We start from the raw sequence: 22,123 nt of genomic DNA, 5'->3' as shown, positions 1-22,123 counted from the left end.
GTCTCTCTCTCAAGCCCTCGGGCCTCCCCAGCTGAAAGGGGGCTGAGTGGGTCTGACCCGGGGTGGAAGGAAGAGGTGTCAGTCAACTTCCTCGGTGAGGCTGCACCCCGGCCGCGGTGGGCGCACGGGTCTGCGCATCCCGCCTCCAGCCGGGATGGGGCGGAGTCGGGCGGTGCCCGCCCCCCGGCGGTCCCCTCCCCCGGACCGCTCCCCTGTGCTGCGCCCGCTGCAGTCACAGCCGCCTGCGGGAAGCGGGTAGCCGGGAACCCGTGCCGGAGTGCGGGCCGGGCTGGGCTGGGCTCGCTCGCGGGCTCAGCCGCCGCCCCTGCCAGTGAGTCGGGGGCTCCGAGCCGGGCGGGCAGGGAGGGAGGTGGTCAGGACCTCGCCTTTGGGGAGCCCTCGGGCTCGAGCACTGGGGTGGGGGGGAGGAATGTCAGCACAGCGAGGTTGGAGAGCCCCAGACCCCGAGCCCCGAGGGGTGTCCAGAATCGCGACATTGAGGAACCCGAGCCCGGGGACCGGGGGTCAGTGCGCCGGTGCTGGGAAGTCTCAGAGCCCGAGCCCTGAGAGTGAGGCGGCAGGTCAGGATCCAGACGTTGGGGACTCCCGGAGCCCGAGCCTGGAGGACTGAGGGGTCAGGACCGCGACGTTGGAGAGCTTCGCTGCCAGAACGAGGGTGTCCTGTCGGCATTCTTGGGGCGCCCTCCGCAGGGCGGAGGGGAACTGAAGACGGGAGGGGAGTGTGGCGGGGCGGAAGCCGGAGGCGGGCGGGGCGGGAGGGGAGCCCCGGAAAGGGTCGGAGGGTGGCAAGGCTTGTGGCTTCTTGGGGGAAGGAGGGAGGGGACATCTCCTAGAGGGGGCGCGGGAAGCGGGGGATACGTTGTGGAGCATAGGGAGTCGAAGGGATGGAACGCCGCGGCGGAGGATCTGGGGTGGCTGGGGGCGGGGGTGAGGAGGCAGGGACTCGCGGAACGTCTCGACCTAGGGGACGTACTCTCTCCGTGGAATGGGGCCATGGAAACCTGGAGAGGGCATTCACTCCGGAAAGCAAGACCAGGCCACCACAGACGGGGGGCGGGAGGGACTAGGGAGGGGCGCAGCTCGCTAACTGGCGCGGGGACCTGAAGGCAGCGGGGGCACCGCAGCTTCCAGTGCATCTGTGGGCCGTGGAGCACAGACCGACGAGGGCAGATCCGCGGGCTCGGAGGGGATCTTTGCTGCATCTCCTATTTCTAAGCTGGGTTACAAGTGATTTTGCCTAGGGACCCATTGAGAACAGTCTGGGCTTAAAAGAGTAGTTAAGGAGTGAGATCTCAAATGTGCAGAGCTCTACCTGTGTGTGTGCGTTAGGCATAACTCATCATAAAGGTGTGTTTAATTCTTAGATCCACTTGTGTTACTTGCTCCCCACTCTCCTATACTCTCTGAGAAGCTGTTTCTGAGTGAAAACTGGAGGAAAATCAGCAAAGGGGTGGGGCGTGCAGGCACGCACACACACCACCCACATATGCACTGCATTCCACAGTCGAGTAAACAGGAGAAATATTGTACAGTTTGGATTGTTTGTGTTGGTATGGACTTCCTTTACTGAAGTCAATAGGAAGTTACCTGCATGGAAGGTGGACGGCCTTTGACTACCCTCTTAAGATATTCACAGCCGGTACCCACCCCTGTGGTGCTACACCCTCGACCAGGTCACTGGCAGGACACTAGGCTGCTTAGTGCCTCAGTGAATGGGTAGCCAAATGTGTGCCAAAGATAAACAAATAACCAGTACATTTTCTGGGTTTTTTTTTTCCTGTTGTTAATTTTGGGTATCCAGCTTCCTTCAATTAGTTAAATAATATTGACATTGTGTATTAACTTATCCATATGGTTGATTTTGTATGGTAATTAGTTTAATTATTTCATATAACAGTTAATTCAGGACTACCCAGGGCCCCAGGAATCCTACTGAGTGGATTTCTCCCCGGGAAGTTTCCTGGGCTTTGAGGGGCAGGGGGAGAGAGATGATCGTCACTCCTTTCCTTCTCTGCTGTAGATATAGGTCCATATTCTGACACACACTGAGATTTAAGCTTCCTGGGAGGACCAAGGACTATTTTGGCAACTAGTTTATGTTGGGCCTCTTTTTATCTTCATGAAAAGAAAGCTCTTCAATAATTATTCAAGTTAACGGAAAAACTATTTACTCATTTTGCAACTATCATTTCAGGACATGCTTTTTTTTCGTTAAGGGGGTGGTCAGAACATTGCACCAAAATCTGCATTATCATTATTGCACAGCATATTTATTTACTTGGACGTAGCTAGCTGATTCTTTCAATTCTTTATCCAAATGTTAAAATAAATATGCCTGTATTTATACATTCAAATGAGTATTTCTCTCCCCTTCGGGAGACTCATCTTGGTAAGCTGTGGACTGATTCTACTGATGCTGTCATTGCTGAGCATAATTTTGGAGCTCCTGCCTTGGAGTTACCTTCAGAGTTTGTAACACATTTACTGAATTGCCTCCGTGATGGCAAACCTTCCTCAGTTGGGAAACAGCCAAATACCAAGTGGGATCAACTCTGGTTTCTGAGGTGAGGAACTGAGGTTGTAATAGGAAGTATGCCTGTTAAAGTAATGAAAGTCCTCTTGAAGGACTGGCAGTTTTATTTATTTTTATTTTTTTCAAAGATTTTATTTATTTATTTGACAGAGACAGCAAGAACAGGAATACAAGCAGGGGGAGAGGGAGAGGGAGAAGCAGGCTCCCCACCAAGCAGGGACCCTGGGATAACGACGCGAGCTGAAGGTAGATGCCCAACGACTGAGCCACCCAGGCGCCCCAGGACTGGCAGTTTTAAAAGGGGCATCCAGTACAGGTATGCAAATGTGTTTAGGATTGGAAAGTAATTGCTTTGAAGCAACCTTTATTTGGGTGTATATGCTCTCATGTGCATGTAAAAAGAATTGGTACCATCATCTATTGTTATACCTTATGGCCTATTGGGCTGGAGAAAATAAGCCTTTCTTTTCTCTTTCAAGGTACTCTTTACCAGGCAGATTCCATCACTGCATTTTTACAGAAGACAAAACAAACAAAAAGACTTGTTTTCTCACCAAAAAAAGGTACCCAGAAATGCCTGGTACTTGAGTTTTTATGTGAAAGGATCCATATAGAAGTAAGGAGAAGAGAGTGAGTTCTGCAAATGTGTTTCAGTTTTGGGACTCCATGGCACACAGTGTGAAAAATTAACATATCCTTTTTCCATTTTTTCCCTAAATTACCAATTTTTTTTTAAGGTTATATAACGTGAAGCTTCATACACCCAGGGCTTGAATGTTGATCTGTGATCTTGGGCAAGTGATTTCATCTCTTTCAGACTCAGTTTTCTTATCTTAAAATGAAGATGCTAATGAGTGTGCACTCCACGAGGCTGTGATGAGATTTCTGCATGTAAAACACTGAATCCAGTGCCTGACACATAAGTGCTCAAGAGAGTCTCGCTAATTTTGTTATTAATACTGTTTATTGATAGTTTTACATTAAAATTCCTTTGACACCATGTATAAATTTACCATTTCCAAGATAATGATATTCCCTCTGCTGGGCTTTGCAAATGAATATGTGAATGGGAACATTTTGTTTTTACTCTCCTAGCTTCTCAGGAATTTTTAAAGTGACCTTAAAAAGCAACCATTGCTAGCTGCTTTATTTTGAATTCAGATTTTTTTTTAAATGAACATTCTTATTTTTATTGTATATTAGGTGTAACACTTCGGTGAAAATCCGAAGCTTCTCCTATAATTCTCTATAAATCGGTTGAATACTATTCTAATGCAATAGCTACCGTTCTCTTGGCATGTATTGAAAGGGATGATTCTGGCACACATTTGTTTTAGTTAAACTAAAATTTCGATCTGCTTTGTTGAATGACAGGGAAGAATAACTTGGCACTAAGCTCTCGGCTCTTTCATAAATATTGACATTAATTTTTTTTCCGATTCTATGATTTTTGTTGTAATATAAATTAGGGAGATGTAAAAATATGGGAAAAGAATTTTATCTTAGTTTTAATCAAATAACTAGAGGTTGCTGTGAAATAGATGTTTCATGAAATCTTCAACATTTAGTGAGAGTTCTCTGTTTTAGGCAGGTGTGTGCAGGAGACAGGGGTAGAAACAGACTTGTCCTCCAGGAGTTCACATAAGGTGCTCCCTAAGGACCATGCAGTGCAAAAGTTTTTTCTCCTAATGGCTTATGGGACTAAGAATTCATGTGGATTTCACTACATGTTCTTTTCCCTCAATTTCTTGGAGAAGGCTAAATATACGGATCTCTTAATAATGTTCATATTTTTGAGGTGGATTAACTCTTGGAATTAGATCCTGCTGTGCAGTCATATGCCATGAAAGGAGGTAATGACTATAAAAGTACTTAGTGAATTGTAAGTGATATATAACCGTAGCATAAGGTGGTATTATTGTTGTACAGTACTTTCCTAGAGTCTTCTGATTATCACATCCATAGTAGTGTTTTGTTCCAGCTCTGTCTCTCTTCTGAGGAGCTGTTTATGTACTTACAAAGTACCAGCAAACAAGACAGCATGGTGGTGGTTTAGACTAGAGTAGTAATCCCCTCCCCTCCTCCCCACATCTGATAATGTCTGGAGACATTTTTTATTATCACAGCTGGAGAGGAGAGGGATGTTAAGGCTAGTAGTAAGTAGAGGCCAGAGATGCTCCTAAGCCTAATGTAATGCAAAGGACAGCCCCCAAAACAAAGAATGACCAACTGAAATGTCAGTAGTGCTAAGAAACTCTGGACTGGAGCATGGGATCTGGAGTGGGCATCAACCTGCATTAGCATGGTAGCATGTCCCTGGGTAAGTTCCTTAAACCTGAGATTTTGTGTAACTCATGTCTGAAGAGATATTGTGGAATTAAATGAGATAATGAATATAAAGTGCTTTGTGCACAGAAGGTGCCCAGTAAATGGCAACTTTTAGTCTCTTAGTGTTATGTCTGGTTAGTAAATCCGGGGACTAGGCTTCAAACAGACAGCTTTGGTTATTTAATTCACTGTGTACAGAACCAATCGAGGCTTCCTGATCCCATCTGTGTGTCTGATAGTAGGGCAGAGACACCTCTGCCCCCGTGGTTCCTTCTGCATTCTGGCCCAGGTTTTGCCCTGGTTCTGCTAGGCAGCCAAATATAGGCTGAAGATGACTCCAGCCAGGTGAACAGGACAGTCAGTCCCCCACATCTCTCTTGTGTGGAGCAAGGGTGAGCTGGGGGTGGAGCTTTCTGTTTCATCTGGGCTAAACTGGGAAGGAGATAGCCAGGCTGGGAAAGCCCCCTCCAACTGAGCTAATCTCCAGAATCTACTGAGACCCTTGTCTATGCCAGGGTCAGAGCTTTCTCTGCTATGTTAGCAAGGTCTGGCAGTTTACCTTTTTTTTCCTTAGCCCTTCCTACTCAAGCAACAAGTTCTTTAGGGGTCCCTTTACTTTTTAAAGAATCATCCAGATCCACTCCGGTTTTTGCTGTGCATGGGGTTATCAGCCATCTGTGCGGAGATAGGAGACCTCCCAAAAAGCCCAGGCTCTGCTTTGGTCTTGCCTTTCTGTGTTTACCTCCTGCACCCCAGAGCCACTGAGTGAGTAATGCACTCCCTCACTGTCAGCAGCAGAGCTTCGGCGCCGTGGGGGTGGGGCATCCCTTCTGGGTGCAGAGAGTATTTAGCAGACCAGGATGTAAATAAGTAACACAGTGGTTTTTTTTTTTTAGCTGTGAGCTAGAAACCATTAGTTGTGTTGTACAATAAAATCAACTGGGGCTCTCTTAAGAATGCACCTCAGCCCCACCACAAACCATTGATTCAGAATTTCAATGGGTAGGGCGTGGGCATCAGTTTTTTAAAATTATTCTGATGCCTAGTGAGAGTTGAAAGTTAGGACCAAGCCTTGTGCAATTAATGACCTGCATTGAAAGAAAGAAAGAGAGAGAGAGAAAGAAAGAAGGAAGGAAGGAGGGAAAGATTCTAATTAAAAATAAACATAAGAATTATTTTGTTAAGGAGCACCTGGGTGGCTCAGTCGGTTAAGTGTCTGCCTTCAGCTCAGGCCATGATCTCAGGGTCCCGGGATCGAGCCCCACATTGGCCTCCCTGCTCAACGGGGAGCCTGCTTCTCCCTCTCCCTCTGCCTGCTGTTCCCCTTGCTTGTGCTCTCTCTCTTTCTCTCTGTCAAATAAATAAATAAAATCTTAAAAAAAAAAAAAGAAGTATTTTGTTAAGCTTTTGCTTTAGTGATCAATGTGTGCCTGTTTGCAATGTAAAATATGTTTCTTTTAATGGGTTACAATCAAAAAGTTTGAAAACATTGTTTTAGAACCTTAGAGGTATTTAATTAATACTGACAAATTCACCTCTTCCAGTATTCCTGCGTGAGCATCTGCTGGACAGATTTCAAAGTGCTTTTATTTTCCTTATCAACTACAACTTTTGCAACCATCCTATGGAGGCCTAGAGAACAGATATCATCATATTTTGTTTTGTTTTGTTTTGTTTTTTACAGATGAAGGGAACTTGGGGTTGGTGAGGGTAAGGCATTTGTCAAAGTCACAATGAGAAAATGTCAAAAACAGGGACTCAAACTTCCAGGGCTTCTGATTACTGCTACATGGCTCCATCTACTACATCTTTCTGCTTCTTCTGATTAGCAGACCCTAAGAGAAAGAATTACAACTAGAGCATGTGTCTGGCTTCAGCATTGTAAAAATAATAACCGTTGACCAAGCACTTGCTAGCGTCAGGAAGTATGTTTGTGTTACTTAATTCTCAGAACAATCCTATGAGATAGGTACTATTATTAGCCCCATTGCACAGATGAGGAAACAGGTTGTGACTTGCCCAAGGAGCAGAGCTGGGCCCTGACAGCAAGCCCACATTCTTTATGGGTGCTCTTTATTGCCCCAGTACTGGTTTGTTGCCATTTCTCTTGATTCCTTGTTTAAATAACAGGGAAATGGCCCTATGTCTTAATCTGCTTAGGTTGCCATAACAAAATACCATAGGCTAGGTGGCTTAAACAAAAGTTTATTTTTCACATTTCTGGAAACTAGGAAGTCCAAGAGCAAGGTGCCAGCAGATTCAGTTCCTGGTGAAGGCCTTCTTCCTGGTTCACAGATGGCCGCCTTCTTGTCGTGTCCTCCCATGGCGGGGGGTGGGGGGAGAGCAAGAGAGCAAGAGCTCTTTTCTTCTATGTATAAGGACACTAATCTCATCATGGAGACCCAGTCCTAATGACCTCCTCTAAACCTAATTGCTTCCCAAAGGCCCCACATTCAAATATCAGTCATCACACGAGAGGTTAGGGCTTCCACGTAAGAATTAAGGGGGGGGACACAAACACTCTGTCTAGTACTTGAAGCTTCCACTCAGCTTTCCTTGTGTATGTGGCTAGAAGCCCACACCCCACAGTGATAAAGTGAGGAAAGCCCTCTCAGCTGCCTGATCTACTTTATGCATCCTTGTTCAGGCTGTTTATGATGCTCAGTGCCATGAATTGCTGAAATTCATGATGGGGCTTTGGTAGTCCTGGCAGAGAAGGAACCTGAACACTAACCCTGTGGAGTGAGATCTTGATGGACTTCTCAGTGGTGTGGAAACCAAAAGATACCTTGTTCATGCATGCACTCATTCGTTCATTCATTCATTATTCATTCATCAAATATTACAGACTCATTCATTCATTCATCACATATTATGGAGGATACAGTTTGCAGGTAAGTTTTAGAGATGACGCTTCCCTTTATTAAAGACTGGGGGGAGGGAATGTTTATCATGGCTTTCTAATACCTGTACACAGGGCTAAAATGACCAGACCAAAGTAAAGTTCAGGCCAAGTGTAAATAGGAGGGGGCTGGTTGGTTACCTACTGACAAGTTTTGAGTAGAAGATTAGACTTCACGTTATCCCACATGACATTCAGAAACCACACTTCCGCAAAAGTGGGGAACTACTGCTCTCTGTTGTAAATCAACTGGGTTGGATGATCAGGTTGAGTTAAGCCTGGGGCTTGGGGCGCCTGGGTGGTGCAGTTGGTTAAGCGGCTGCCTTTGGCTCAAGTCCAGGGATCGAGCCCCTGCATCAAGCCCCCGCATCGGGCTCCCTGTTCGGTGGGGTCTGCTTCTCCCTCTCGCTCTGCTCCTCCCCTGCTCGTGCTCTCTCGCTCAGTCTCTCAAATAAATAAATAAAATGTTAAAAAAAAAAAAAAGCCTAGGGCTTAAGGAAGACTTTTCTTGTCTGCACATCTGGGAGGGTATAAGCTTCCAAGCCATCTAGATAGTCAATAAACTATTAGTATTTTTTATGTGAAGAGGATTCAGTACTTTATCAGAATAGTATTTGTTGAATGAGTGAATTAATAATAATTATGATGAATGTTAATATACAATAGAAGCAATTGGAGACTTCAAAATTTTTAATACACCCAGAGAAGTACCAAGGCTAGCCCTCCCGCCTTGGGAGAGTTGGAGAGTTCAGCCCCCAGGCTGAGCTGACATCTGACTTCAACCAATTCCCAGTCCTAGGATTTGAAGATCAAAGCAAAGGTTACTGATTTGAAGAGTTTTTGTTGGTCTTGAGATGTAGCTAGTATTAAGGGCGGTGACATTTATCTTTCTAGGGTGATGTAGTCCAAGATTAAGAAGAGCAAAGAAGAAAACATGTTTCTATTCTCAAGGAATAAAGAATTTGTTGCTTTTCATCAGTAGCTTGAAACTGCATTTGTCTTATCCTTGACACCTGCTCTTTGGAGTCTAAGAGAATACCTGAAAGGTTAAAGATAAGTCTACCAGTGGGAAACTGGAGGAGGGCTACACCTACCCCAGCCAATTGAAGATGGACTTAAAACACACACACTTTGCTGAATATGGCTTCTAGATCGTATTTTGTGAGATATAAAACTTTTGTTGTTGAAAACTACCTTCTCATTTCTCTTTTAGACTCTGCAGAGGATTGGTAAAGAATAAAAAAATGGACGAAAAGGGAGGATGATGTAAAATCAATGTTGAAGTGTAATGGCTCTTGAATTAGAAAATTTATATTCTCCATGGTATATTTAAGTCTGTCCAAAGAATTCATTTCAAGAGTTCCATCTTAGCTTTTTTATTCCTGCACTTAAGCAAAATAAAGGCATTGATGCTATTCTCTTGAGCTGCCAGGAACCCTGAGCACTTCAGAATGTGGAGTTAGTTTCCTGCATATGCTGATGCTGAGCTTGGAATGGGCTGCGGTACTAGAACATCACCCAGCCAGGTTCAGGTAAAGCTGCAGGAATGTCATTGAAATTGGGCAGCATTCAGGTAGAAACTGACTCATCAGATCTCAGCTTGGTGAAGGGTTCAGTTTCATTCACGAGGTGCTGTGGGTATTTCTTAGGTCTTGTGGCCTTTTTTTTTTCTTCTTGAAAACATTCTGAATGATGACTTGTTCAGGGCTTACATCTCTGGACTATAATGTCACCTTCTGAGTTGCTGCTGTCAGGGACCTTGACAATTTTTTGTCTCATCTGAGATGGTCATATTTTAGATCTTTGCAGCTGGAGAGTCCTTCTAATAGCAGTTGGAAGGATGAGGGAGAAAAAAGAGACAGACATTCTTGGGGGAGTAAATGGCATCTTGCCAGAGCAGCAGAGGTGAGATTCGGATGGGAAATCTGTTAGTTCATGTGCGGGGATTTTTTTTGACTACACAGTAAGTGCCTAACACTGTGCTAGTTACTTTGAGGAATTCAAAAGAAACATAAAGCATGATTTTGTGCTTAAGGAGCCTATAATACATTTGGAGCATCAAATTTTTCTCATATGAAAAAGAAAACTTTAAACTGCTTATGGTTACATGCAGGGCTGTAAAGCACTGGTGGGGGGGGTGTTCCCCTCAGTTTAGCAAAGGGCAGGAGAAATAGCCTGAGTGAGATCTGGAAGGGGGGTAACATGTAGGTAGAGACGTGGGTATTTCTGATGGGAGAAACGGCTTAAGCAATAGCACAGGGGCAAAAATCAGAATGGTACCTGTATCTGGTGCGTGTAAGGCCGTGAGGAAATCACTTCCTTCTGCTTCATTTTTCTTCACCTCTCATGGAGCCACTTGATGACACCGTCTCCTGCACTGGGTCCCGGGGGTCAGCCATGTGAGGAGTACACAGGCCAGGATTGCAGATCTAGATGCCTTTTTGTCGTTGGGTGTTTGGAGAAAGGAAAAGATAATGTTCAAGGGCCTACTCCGTGCTTGGCACTCATTCTCCTGTGTTGTTAGAGATACAGACGTGATCAAGATTCCTGCTTTCAGGTAACATGTATTCTCTCGGGGGGAGACAGACAATAAACAAGTAAATCAGAAAATACATACTCTGAGGTAGTGAAAAATGTTATAAAAAAAATAACTCAAGGGGAAAGAGTGCTGGTTTTAGGTGAGGTTAAGGACAAGATAAAGATTTCCAATTAGCCCTAAACTCCCCTAGAGAAGCCTGAAGTCTTTGCTAATGGAATTTAGGCTTTATTGTTTCTATTCATCTCATCCATTGACTCTCCACCATATATATATTATACCTATATAATATATATATATATATATATGATGGGCATTCAGCAAGCATTGCACAATAGTAATAAGAATGGCCTTGCCAGACTTGAATTGGACCACATTTTTCTTTTTACTTTTTGTGATTTTTTTTTTTTAATTAAAAGATACGGTCACAAGATATTTACGGAAGGAGAAAAGGGAATCACGCAGGAGAGGACATGGAGGTATTGATGACAGTAACATAGTTACTTATACATCAGCTCTGTGGAGGAGATTGAATGCAGCTGCATCAAAATTTTGTCAAATGAAAGAGAAAGAAAATATTAAACTATAATTATGTGGTCTTGGTACGTCTCATGGCCTGGGGAACCACTGGGTCTAAATATTAACCAAATTCCAAAGGAGGTAATAACAATACACCCATGTATACACACAGGCGTAGAGAGACATGAGCATTTTTTCATTACTCCCATGCCTGCCGAACTGCATATATGTGTGCTGCTCGGGCCATTAAAGCGTGGAAGTGCTTTGCTGTGGGCTGGGGTGATGGCAGCTCAGGTCAGAGCCAATCACCAGTTCATCTAAAGCTGACTCAAACCCTGACTTGTGTATCTAACTAAAAGATATGGGATAATGAGTATTTATTGGATGGGGTTGATTTGGTAAACTTTCAAAGCATAGGGAACGAACAATAATCAATTTAAAACAGGTTTGATGATAAAAAGGTTGGGCAATAATGGATGAGTGACAATGAAGCTCAGGGCTTGTCTGACTTCCCCCTCCCTCTTACCCCAGGACCCATCCACGTCTCTAGACAGGCAGGCTAGAGTGGGCCTCTTTGACCTGGCAAGAGTGCCTTCAAGACCCCGTCTGATCTATAACAGATCACCTTTATTGAGCACATGTTGTGTGCTAGCAGTTTTACACGTATTATCTTCTCTCTTTCTCTCTTTCAGACTTCCTTTTATAGAAATCTTTCAAAAAGACAGAGGTGCACAGAATAGTATAATAAACCCCCATGTACCCATCCCCCAACATCAATAATTATCAACTCATGGCCAACTTCTTTGTATATATACCTTACCTCCAAATGATTTTGAAGCAAATCCCAGAATTCGTATTATTATTTGTGAGCATTTTAGAATGCATCTCTAAAAGATAAGGACTCCTTTATTATAATTCTTTAAAATTCCCAACAACCCTATTTATTAGTCAGGTACTATTATGTCCTTATAGATGAAGACAGTGAGATACAAGGAGATTAAATTACTTGCCCAAGGTCACCCAACTTGTAAGTGGCACTCTTACAAGTTACCTAACTCCAGGGCCTGACCTGTTAACCGCCATGCTAGGTGGTTACCACTAGACCTTTCTGCTGTAGCTAATCCTACACAACAACTGGATCTGTTGGAAGAACAGACGTCCAGGGATGTGACTATGATTTCTGTGAATTCTACCACCTGACCACGGCTGCAAATTGAGTCATTTTAGGTACAGAGGGACAGAACGGCTCTGAAAGGCTTGGACTTGTCATCTCCATGAATGACATGACCGGCCTGAAACATTAGTGGGTTCTGTCTGATCAGCAAACCTGGTAAAGCACCATCATTGCCATAGTATTTGAGATGTTAGAGAAACCCACAAGTAAAAGGACTTGACAGAAAATATGACTGTCATTGGCCCATGGCTGCCAAGGGAAGTAAAAGGTTTCTTTTAAAATGAATTTCCCTTTGTTTTCTCTCTTGGCAGAGGGACTCAGTCTTCCCACTGAGGCTTTTCAGTTTGTTTCTAGCACAGCTAATTGTGTTTATTTGTCTCCAGAATCACATGCCTGCCTCCTCTCCCTTCCTTTTCTTAAGGTCTCTTGCCTGCTTTGTACTACAGTTACTGCCAAAAATGTTCTCCTCACCTGGGAGCCAGTTGGCTGACAACACAGAGTAGATGTTGGGAGGCCAACTCTGTCTCCCCAGAGGGCTAACTTGGCTTCTGGCATACAAGCTCACCTCAGGAGAGAGGGAGAGAGATTATATAAGCTGGCTATGAAAAGAACCATGTCGTTTGCCTTGTCTGCACCCACTTGGTCCATCAGTGTTAAGAGCAGAAGAGAAAGCAAGTAAATACTATTGATTGAGTGAAGATGAGAGCTTTGCTGGTTCAAGTTCAAGAAATGGATTCTCCATTTTTCCTATCAAAACAAGCATCGCATTGACTTTTCTCTTAATTCTCTCCTTTGTCTTCGGGATCACTGACATTTACTTGACTCTCAAACCTCAGTCTTTTTTTTTCTTCCTCCTTCCCCATGCAGTCCTATCACGGAAGCTACATAACCGCTGGAGAACTACTCATCTCCTACTTAACCCTCTCTCATGGAGCTCTAAAAGGTGGCACCTGTCAGGGTGCAGGTGAGCAAGAACTTAGAAATTCCACCTTTGGGGACACCTGGGTGGCTCAGTTGGTTGAGCGTTGACTCTTGGTTTCAGCTCAGGTCATGATCTCAGGGTCGGCTCTCAGTGCAGAGTCTGCTTGAGATTCTCCCTCTCTCTCTCTCAAATAAATAAAAATCTTTAAAAAATAAAAAATAGGGCGCCTGGGTGGCTCAGTCTGTTGGGCGTGTGCCTTTGGCTCAGGTCATGATCCCAAAGTCCTGGGATCGAGTTCTGCATCGGACTCCCTGCTCAGCGGGGAGTCTGCTTCTCCCTCTGCCTTTCACCCTGCTCATGCTCTCTCTCTTGCTCTTGTAAGTAAGTAAGTAAGTAAGTAAATAAATAAATAAATAAATAAATAAATTCCGCCTTTGGCTTTCTCTGGGACATGCCAGCAAGGACCTTGGCTGGGGTCCTTTTCAGGGAGCATGGATTTTCTTTAAATATTTATTGTCGTGAATATTTCAAAATAGTTTTTTATGATTGCTGTGACTTCTACTTTTTTAAACAGTCAAGTGGGGAAAACAGTGGACTGCAGGTCTCTTAGCTCTCTATTGTAGAATCAACTCAGGAATAGCAAATACATGGCTCTGTGCCAGGCTCCCTCCTGAGCCTGGTGTTCCTCAAGAGCCCGTGGCAGTAAATCAATCACAGCACCTTTCCCTCTGAGTTTGGCCCACACCTAGAATGCCTCTCAGCACAGGACTCTAGAAAGCCCTTACCAAAGAGGTTGGCATGAGGGTTGAAATCTATTTGCTGTTTCCAAAGTAAATGGTCTTTAAAGCTCTTCCCACACTAAAATCCCTTGAGCCTTTCTGCCTGTAGTCACATTAGGTCCTTAAGAGCTAGGGACCAGCTCTCCTCTTTCAGCCAGAATCGGATCAAAGGTTGGGAAGAGAGAAATGTTACCACCATCTGGAAAACAGATGGGAGAGGAAAATGTTTTTTTTTTTTTAAAAGATTTTATTTATTTATTTATTAGAGAGCGAGAGAGAGAGAGAGAGAGAGAGAGAGAGAAACAGCATGAGAGGGGAGAGGGTCAGAGGGAGAAGCAGGCTCCCCACCGAGCCGGGAGCCTGATGTGGGGCTCGATCCCGGACTCCGGGATCATGACCCGAGCTGAAGGCAGTCGCTTAACCAACTGAGCCACCCAGGTGCCCAAGAGAGGAAAATGTTTTAAATGTTGATGGTTCATGGAGGATTTAGAGGCGGTGACTGACTGTCCTTTTTCAACACATAGTAGGTCGTGTGGATTTACATAGCACAAACCCGTAGTAGGTTGTGTTTGTAGATTGTTGGTTAGTCAGTAAGACTAATTAAAGTCGTTCTTTTCATGGGAGAAATGGAATGTTTAATGCTCAAGGGGTATAGAAACTAAATGGCAGCCCAGAACTTGTCTTTAAGAGTTCCTAATCTGGGGGGCGCCTGGGTGGCTCGGTTGGGCGTCTGCCTTCGGCTCGGGTCATGATCCCGGTGTCCTGGGATCCAGCCCCGCGTCAGGCTCCCTGCTCAGTGGGGAGTTTGCTTCCCCCTCTGTTCCTCACCCCGCTTGTGCTCTCTCTCTCACTCTGTCTTTCTCTCTCAAATAAAGAAAAAAATAAAATGTTTTTTTTAAAAAAAAGAGTTCCTAATCTAGTCTAGCAGTTGTATTAAGCTGAATTTAGATTCAGTGTAGTTGAATGAGAAGTGAAAACAAGAAACTTAGTGCTTAGTTGTAATTAACTTACTCTCAGCCGACTCACAATTCTTTTTACTTTTGAAGAAATTTGGAGGTTGTTAAGTTAATGCCTGTGAAGCAACAGGACTTCCTTGACAGAAGATGTTTTAAGTACTCAGTACCATATTATAGATAATGTACTAGACTATAGGAATGGCCTGGGCCGGTCTGTAGTCACCAGAAAAAATCACTGTCTGATAAACTGTGTGGGCAGAGGCTGTGAGGGCTGCTCCAGGCCTGGGCGTCTCCAGGAAGATTGACAGATTGACAATCTGTCAATTTTGACCCAGGCTTGCCCTCTGGGCAGTCAAGATCAGGCTGTGCATTCTCAAGTGTGGTTTTCTCTTGTTGTTTTAACCGACAGTACATACTTTTGCAAGCAAAAGTCAAACCAGGGATCTTTTTGGAATGCTCTGATTTACTAGCAAGGACCTGCAGAGGCCCTTTTCCATTTCAGAAGTCTCAACTGGATATGGGGGCTGGGGGGAAAGGGCAGGGAAGGGAAAAACCACATCGGTCAACAAAGCATTAGTTTGGCCAAGTATTTTAAAGGTATTTTTAAAAATCAGGTTAGGTTTAGAGCCCTGCTTCCTACTTTTATCTAGCTATGCTTATCTAAAAAAAAATCATACTTCAGTTGCAGTCACTTCTGGTTTACGACATTCTTTGCCTTCTCCACTTTTTTGGATGTCGTAGAAAAAAAGGGCCCCCAAACATCATTTGCTGCTGTTATTTGGGGATGTCTGAAGTAGTTGAATTCTCTGGCAGGGATGAATGGCTGGTGAGGCTGAAATAGCGAGCTGGGGAATAATTGCAACTTTTCAGTAGATACTACTGTCCTTTGTGGAAGCAAGCGCTGGGGTGGTGGAAATGGAACTGTAAGTACTGACCTTGAGTTTTCTGGTAACAATCAGTGCTTGTCTCTTCCCAAGACCATATGATCTGTGCAACTTGCCTGAAGAGCTTCTGGCTGGTACTGCATCTTTTGTTTTCCAAAGGCACTCTGGGGATGTTAAAGTGCATCCTTTTTGGTTAAAATCATCGGATCTAAAAGCATCTCATTTGAATGTTAAATGGATGATGCACTTACATAATGTGGGCTGTTACACACGAAATCGGCTTAAAACTTGGAAGTGACACTTTCTGGACCTGCAATCATCTTGTCTTAGGCTTATAATTACATTCTTTTTTTTATTTTTTCAACTTTAATTCAGAAATCACAAGTTGTTGGCCTTTATTATTCTCCCTTTACAGATGGCACTATTGGTGCCAGAAGGATTGTGGTTTATTTTTAAGTATGTGATTCATTTGATTTGAGTAGGATTTGGGCCTTCTGCCTTCTGGCTCCCTTGGCCTCCAAGATCAATACAATCTCAAAGTAGAAAAAGTTGTCCATTTTTTAATAGTGTTTATATAATGGGTAGGCCTTGTTTACATTAATGACAATGCATCTACTACAGTATAGCTTTGACTAATCAAAGTCTTCAGTTAAGCTAATTGCTAGTGACACATTCCACTTTGAAAAAAAAAAACCATCAAAGCAGGAAAATAAAGTCCTATTAGAACTTTTATTTAAGAGGGACACCTGGGTGGCTCAGACGGTTAAGCGTCTGTCTTCAGCTCAGGTCATAATCCCAGGGTCCTGGAATCAAGTCCCATATTGGGCTCCTTGCCTGCTTCTCCCTCTGCTTGTCGCTCCCCCTGCTTGTGCTTGCTTTCTCTCTCTCTGACAAATAAATAAATAAAATCTTAAAAAAAACAAAAACAAAAACTTTTATTTAAGAGCAACTTCCCAGTAAGGCTCTAGGCTCACCAGAGATAACTGTCCACTATCTTTCTGACCATTGGTAGCTCTGTTATTCAAGCTGCCTAATGATCACTGATATCCAGAAGGAGCTGAAGAACTTGCACAGTTCTTTATTATACAAAATATTTTCACTTACACTTTTAGGAACGTGAACGAATACATTTTAGAATGATTTTCAATAAATGAGGTTGAAACAGCACTTCCTGAGAAGGAAGTAGAAGTTCAGGGCATAGGCTCTGGCACAAGACTACCTGGGTACGGATTCTGGCTCTCCCACTTCCCAGATGCGTGGTCCCTTCCTTGGGCAAGAGACTTGACCTGTACTCCATTTCACAGAGTTGTGAGGAATAAATAAGTTAATGACATGCAAAGAACTTAGAAGTGTTCCTCGCATAGAGTAAGAGCTCAATATATGTCAGTTATTATAACAGTTATTATTGGCAACTGGATAAGGAGGAGTACCAGGTTAGGCTGAGGGAAAATATATATCTCTGGTTTCTGGGAGCCATTTACTGAGATAGGAGCAAGGAGCATGGGACAGAAGCAAGGTCAATGGAGGAAGAAGCACTGCTCTGTTCGGTTGCGTTCATTGTGAGGTACTGTGTTACAAATGAGCAGAGATCTCAAATGGACATCGATAATAAATGGACATGACAGATAAGAACTAAGTTTTCTGTGTACTACAGATTCTCTCCTTGGCTTTCTTAGGGATTTCTTGTGAGCTCTCCAAAAACAACTGAATTCCATGTGCTTCAGAATTTCCATCTGAACAGTATTGAACATAATAATGGCACATAGCAGACACCCAGCAAATATTTGTTCAAAGAATAGTTGCTTTCATAAGGTGCTAAGTAGCTTGCATTAAGGTAATGTGTGGATGTATGGATAGACAGATAGCCAGATAGCCAGATTGAGATTTTGATATAGAAACAAGGGAATTAAAGACCAGTATACTGTCAGTGTCTTTCTTTCACCAATTCATTTATTTACTCTTACAGTGTATATTTACTGAGCACTTACTATATGCCAAGTCCTATTCTAGGTGCAGGGATACATTAGTGAACAAGATAGACAAAGATCCCTCTGGTAATAGAGCTTATATTCTGGGCTAGCAGCAGGGCCAGGAAGGACAGACAATAAACATAATTAATAAAAATAATATATTAACATCATACCCATTAAGATGACTACAAAAAAAAAAAAAAATCCAAAACAAAACAGCCAGATAATAACAAGTGTTGCCAAAGATGCTGAAAAATTAGAGCCCTTGTGCACTATTGGTGGGATTGTAAAATAGTGTAGGCAGTATGGAAAATAGTATGGCAGGTCCTCAACAAATTAAAAAATAGGGGCGCCTGGGTGGCTCAGATGGTTAAGTGTCTGCCTTCAGCTCAGGTCATGATCCCAGGGTCCTGGGATCGAGTCCCGCATTGGGCTCCCTGCTCAGTGGGGAGCCTGCTTCTCCCTCTGCTTCTCTCTCTCTCTCTGTCTCTCATGAATAAATAAATAAAATCTTTAAAAAAAAAAACAAACAAATTAAAAAATAGAATTACCGGGGTGCTTGGGTGGCTCAGTCAGCTAAATGTCTGACTCTTGATTTTGGCTCACGTTATGATCTCAGCGTCATGAGATCGAGCCCCACAAAGGGCTCCCCATTCAGTGGGGAGTCTGCTTGAGATTCTCTCCTCCCTCTGCTCCTCCCCCCCACCTCTCTCTCTCTCTCAAATAAATAATTAAATCTTTAAAAAAATAGAATTATCAACGATGGAGCAATTCCCCTTCTGAGTATATGATAGTGTCCCCCTCATCTGTAGTGGCTACATTCCAAGACCCCCAGTAGATGCCTGAAACTGCAGGGAGTAGTAAACTCTCTATATATTCTATACATACATACTTATGATAAAGTTTAATATAAATTAGGCACAGTGAGAGATTAACAATAACTAATAATAAAATAAAACAATTAACAATATACTATAACAAAGTTATGTGAATGTGTTCTCTCAAAATACCTTGTTGTGCCGTACTCACCCTTCTTGTGATGTGAGTGGATAACATGCCCACATGAGGAGATGAAGTGAGGGGAATGATGCAGGCGTTGGGTTGTAGCGTTAGGCTCCTACTGACCTCCTAAGGATACATCAGAAGGAGGATCATCTGCTTCTGAACGCTTGTTGACCGCTTCTGAACCAGAGTTGACTGCAGGAAACTGAAACTGCAGAAGGCAAAACTCCAGATAAGGGAGGACTACTCTATACCCCTAAGAACTGAAAGCAGGGTCTCGAGGAGATACTTGCACACCCATGTTCGTAGCCACATTATTCACACTACTGAATGTAGTGTGGAAGCACCCAAATGTCCATTGACAGATGAGCGCATAACCAAAATACAGTACATACAATGAAATATTACTCGGTTTTAAAAAGGAAGGACATTCTGACACATGCTACAACATGGATGAATCCAGGGGACATCACGCTAAGTGAAATAAGCCAGTCACAAACAGACAAATGCTGCATGATTCCACTTATCTGAGGTACCTGGAGTAGTCAAATTCATAGAGACAGAAAGTAGAAGGGTGTTTGCCAGGAGTTGGAGGAAAGGGGGAATGGGGAGCTGCTGTTGAATGGCTATAGAGTTTCAGTTTCGCAAGCTGAAAAGAGTTCTGGATATTGGTTGTACAACAATGTGAATGTACTCAATGCTACTGAACTGCACACCTAGAAAGGGTTAAGATGGAAAATTTCATTAGGTATATTTTACCACAATTAAAAAAACTTACGAGAAAGAAAGTAATGTATTAAGGCACAGAAAACAAGAAATAGAGCAGAGGAAGGGGCCCCAGAAGGCTGGGGAGGGTACAAATGATATTAAATGAGTAGGGTGGTGGGGACGCCTCCTTGAGGAGGGGCCATTTGAGCGAGGACTGGAGGAATTGTTCATGTCTTGGCTGCTATTACAGAAGATGGAGGAGTCTCCATCTTCCAGGGCCCGCAGGTGGTGTGCAGCTATGCCAAGGCAATGACCAAGTGGTGCATAGTTGGAAAGCTTATGTTGGTGGGCAGCTGATGCAGAAACGGTGGCCGTGGGCATTTCAACTCAATTGGAAAAACAATCCAGGCACTCAGGTGGCATTTGCACAGATTATAATCAGATGTCATCTGAGACTCGCAGTCATGTTACAGTAAAGAGAAATGGTTGTTCTCATACTTGGCCCTTTCTAAAATCAAACTCCATAACCTAGAAACAGCAATCAGGAGTTGGATTTTTTAGTGCCTCCTAAGTTTGCGTCTTGTTGTTTAGCCCATTTCCAACATGAGTTTTAAGCTCCTTCGTAGGACTAGGATTTTTAGGGCTTCAGCTGACCTTTCTGTCAACCCATAACTGGGGGGGTAGGGGGTGGGCAGCTCAAGAGTATTTATTTTAGTTACTGTCTCTCTGGTAGGTCATATGGCTTGGAATGGTGAGCTGCTTATAAAAATCCCATGACCTGGACATGTTTTATTACTAATTTATGAGGCTGATATAAACAGGTATCAGCTTGCCATCATTTAAGCCAATACTTTGTACCGATGAGTAAAATGGAAAGAGGTTTGCAGCATTGGGTTCTTGAACTGATTTTCCCACATCTCATCTGTTAACCTTTTCCATGTCTAGTAAAAACAAAAGAAGTATAATGAGAATGTATCGCTGCTTTGGAGTCAGGAAGTCCCTCATGATGCCCTCATTGCCACACCACTGAACTTGGAGGGGAGATGAACATCCATGCGTGGACAGGCACCTTGCCTCTCCACAATCCTGTCCCTGGTCAAGGATTCTGAAGCTACACTGGCAACCATTGGAAACACACACACTGTCTGTGCCTCTCCCCCCAAGGCTGGAGTCATGCAGTGATTGCTGAGGTCTAGGGACTATTAGGGGCTAGGTAGAAGGAGGAGAAATGGATTCCCTCTTAAGTCCTGCCTACACTGGTGGCACTAAGCATTGGTTGACTGATTTGTCACATGCTTATCTGCTCCATGTTTGATTTCTTTTACATCTGAATATATTTGCTTTGATCTTTATACATAGACACTGCCTGTGGTCATTAGGCCCAGAAAGTTATCAAGCTCAAGATATCCCCTGTACCTCCAGTTCCCCCAATATACAGTGTTGATGGTAGTGATGGGCTTCTCTTTCCCCTCATGGTGAAATGGTAGCGCACAGGAATGCAGCAACCATTAAGTGTATACTGTTGTCATGAGATGTGTGTCATTAGATGGTGATAGCAGTGCTTGGTAGCCAAAGAAGGAAAGCTCAATGGCTTCTACAGGCATTCCCCATGGATCCGCTCTGGGCAAATATCTGCACTTGGCTCTAAGTCACAAAACTAGGTACATCAGTAGTTGGTTTTAAACACACAAATGCTTAACATGGAATATCCAGATGTATACTGTAAAGTGTTGGTGGAGGTTAAAAGGCAAGGATTCATCATGATCTCATAACATTTCATGAGTGTCTCTAGCAGTACACAGTAGCTGGTAAGGAAAGAGAGAAATTGGGTGTAATCAAAGTGTGGCTATGCAGGCTGACCCAGCATGGAGGGTGAAGGATGCTGGCCAAGGTAGAAATGAAATGGCTGGCAGTGGGACCAAATGAGGTGGGTGGGCTAAGAGAGAAGAAAGGTTGGGGGACCAGAGATTCGGAGGAGCGTGTTAGAGGGTGAGGCAGTAACACAGGTGGGCATCAGGAGTATTATGGTTGGGAAGGAGGAGCTTCAAATCTGAGATCTTGGAGCTAAAGCCATCCTGAGTGATAAACAGTCACTACCTTGGTAGAGAAATTGCAGTCTAGGCAAGTGGGCAGTTGTCATGTAATGGGGAGGAAAACTGGAACTACCGCATAGTTTATAGTTACTGATCTGAACTTTGTTCAGACTTTTTTTTTTTTTTAAGATTTTATTTATTTATTTGACAGAGAGAGACACAGCGAGAGAGGGAACACAAGCAGGGGGAGTGGGAGAGGGAGAAGCAGGCTTCCCGCAGAGCAGGGAACCTGATGCGGGCCTCGATCCCAGGACCTTGGGATCATGACCTGAGCCGAAGGCAGATGCTTAACCGACTGAGCCACCCAGGCGCCCCATGAACTTTTCAGACTTTTCAAACAGAAGCTCCTCTCTGGAATGACTAATGATTTTTAACTGCACTGGCTACTGATTATGAATTATTACTCCATGTTGTAGAAAAGGTTACAATGGGAAGTGGAGAGGGGTCTTCAAGGATACCCTTCAGAGAGTCCTCCTGGAAAGTCCTAGGAGAGGAGGCTCTGGATAACACACCTAGGATGTTACAGGGAGCCAGGATTCCTCATCTGTTATCAGGTCGGAGACACACAGACACTCAGCATCTCATCCAGCTCTTCTTTTTCCATTCATGTTTGCACGACTTTCTTTTTCTGAGACACGGGTAGCTGGCTCTTGGGACACAGAACTCAGAAGCAATAGGGCCTGCCCCTACTTTAAGGGCTGATTTGGTTTAGGGCTTTGAATAGATCACTTAAATTCTTTGTGCCTGTTACTCTTACAATCAAGTAACAGAAACTTAAATAAATAAATAAAATTAA

General features: G+C 43.7%; 1 protein-coding gene across 5 annotated transcripts in view; it reads left to right on the top strand.

Moving 5' to 3' along the window:
• Window positions 1-22,123, top strand: part of PAQR8 (progestin and adipoQ receptor family member 8) — a 115,499-nt gene that overhangs the window by 74,117 nt on the left and 19,259 nt on the right. The window contains exons 1-2 of one of the 5 annotated variants that reach the window (XM_035728718.1): window positions 2,716-2,870; window positions 3,034-3,117. The exons of 2 other annotated variants lie outside the window; for them this stretch is intronic. The gene's annotated coding sequence lies outside the window, so the exon portion shown is untranslated. Of the gene's footprint in view, window positions 1-235; window positions 332-2,715; window positions 2,871-3,033; window positions 3,118-22,123 lie in introns of those variants that run through there. 2 more of the 5 variants (XM_027604168.2, XM_035728719.1) reach the window with 2 other exon arrangements.

This window comes from Zalophus californianus, chromosome 7 (assembly GCF_009762305.2).
Source record: "Zalophus californianus isolate mZalCal1 chromosome 7, mZalCal1.pri.v2, whole genome shotgun sequence".
Classification (NCBI taxonomy): domain Eukaryota; kingdom Metazoa; phylum Chordata; class Mammalia; order Carnivora; family Otariidae; genus Zalophus; species Zalophus californianus.
This window is presented reverse-complemented; position numbering and strand designations above follow the sequence as displayed.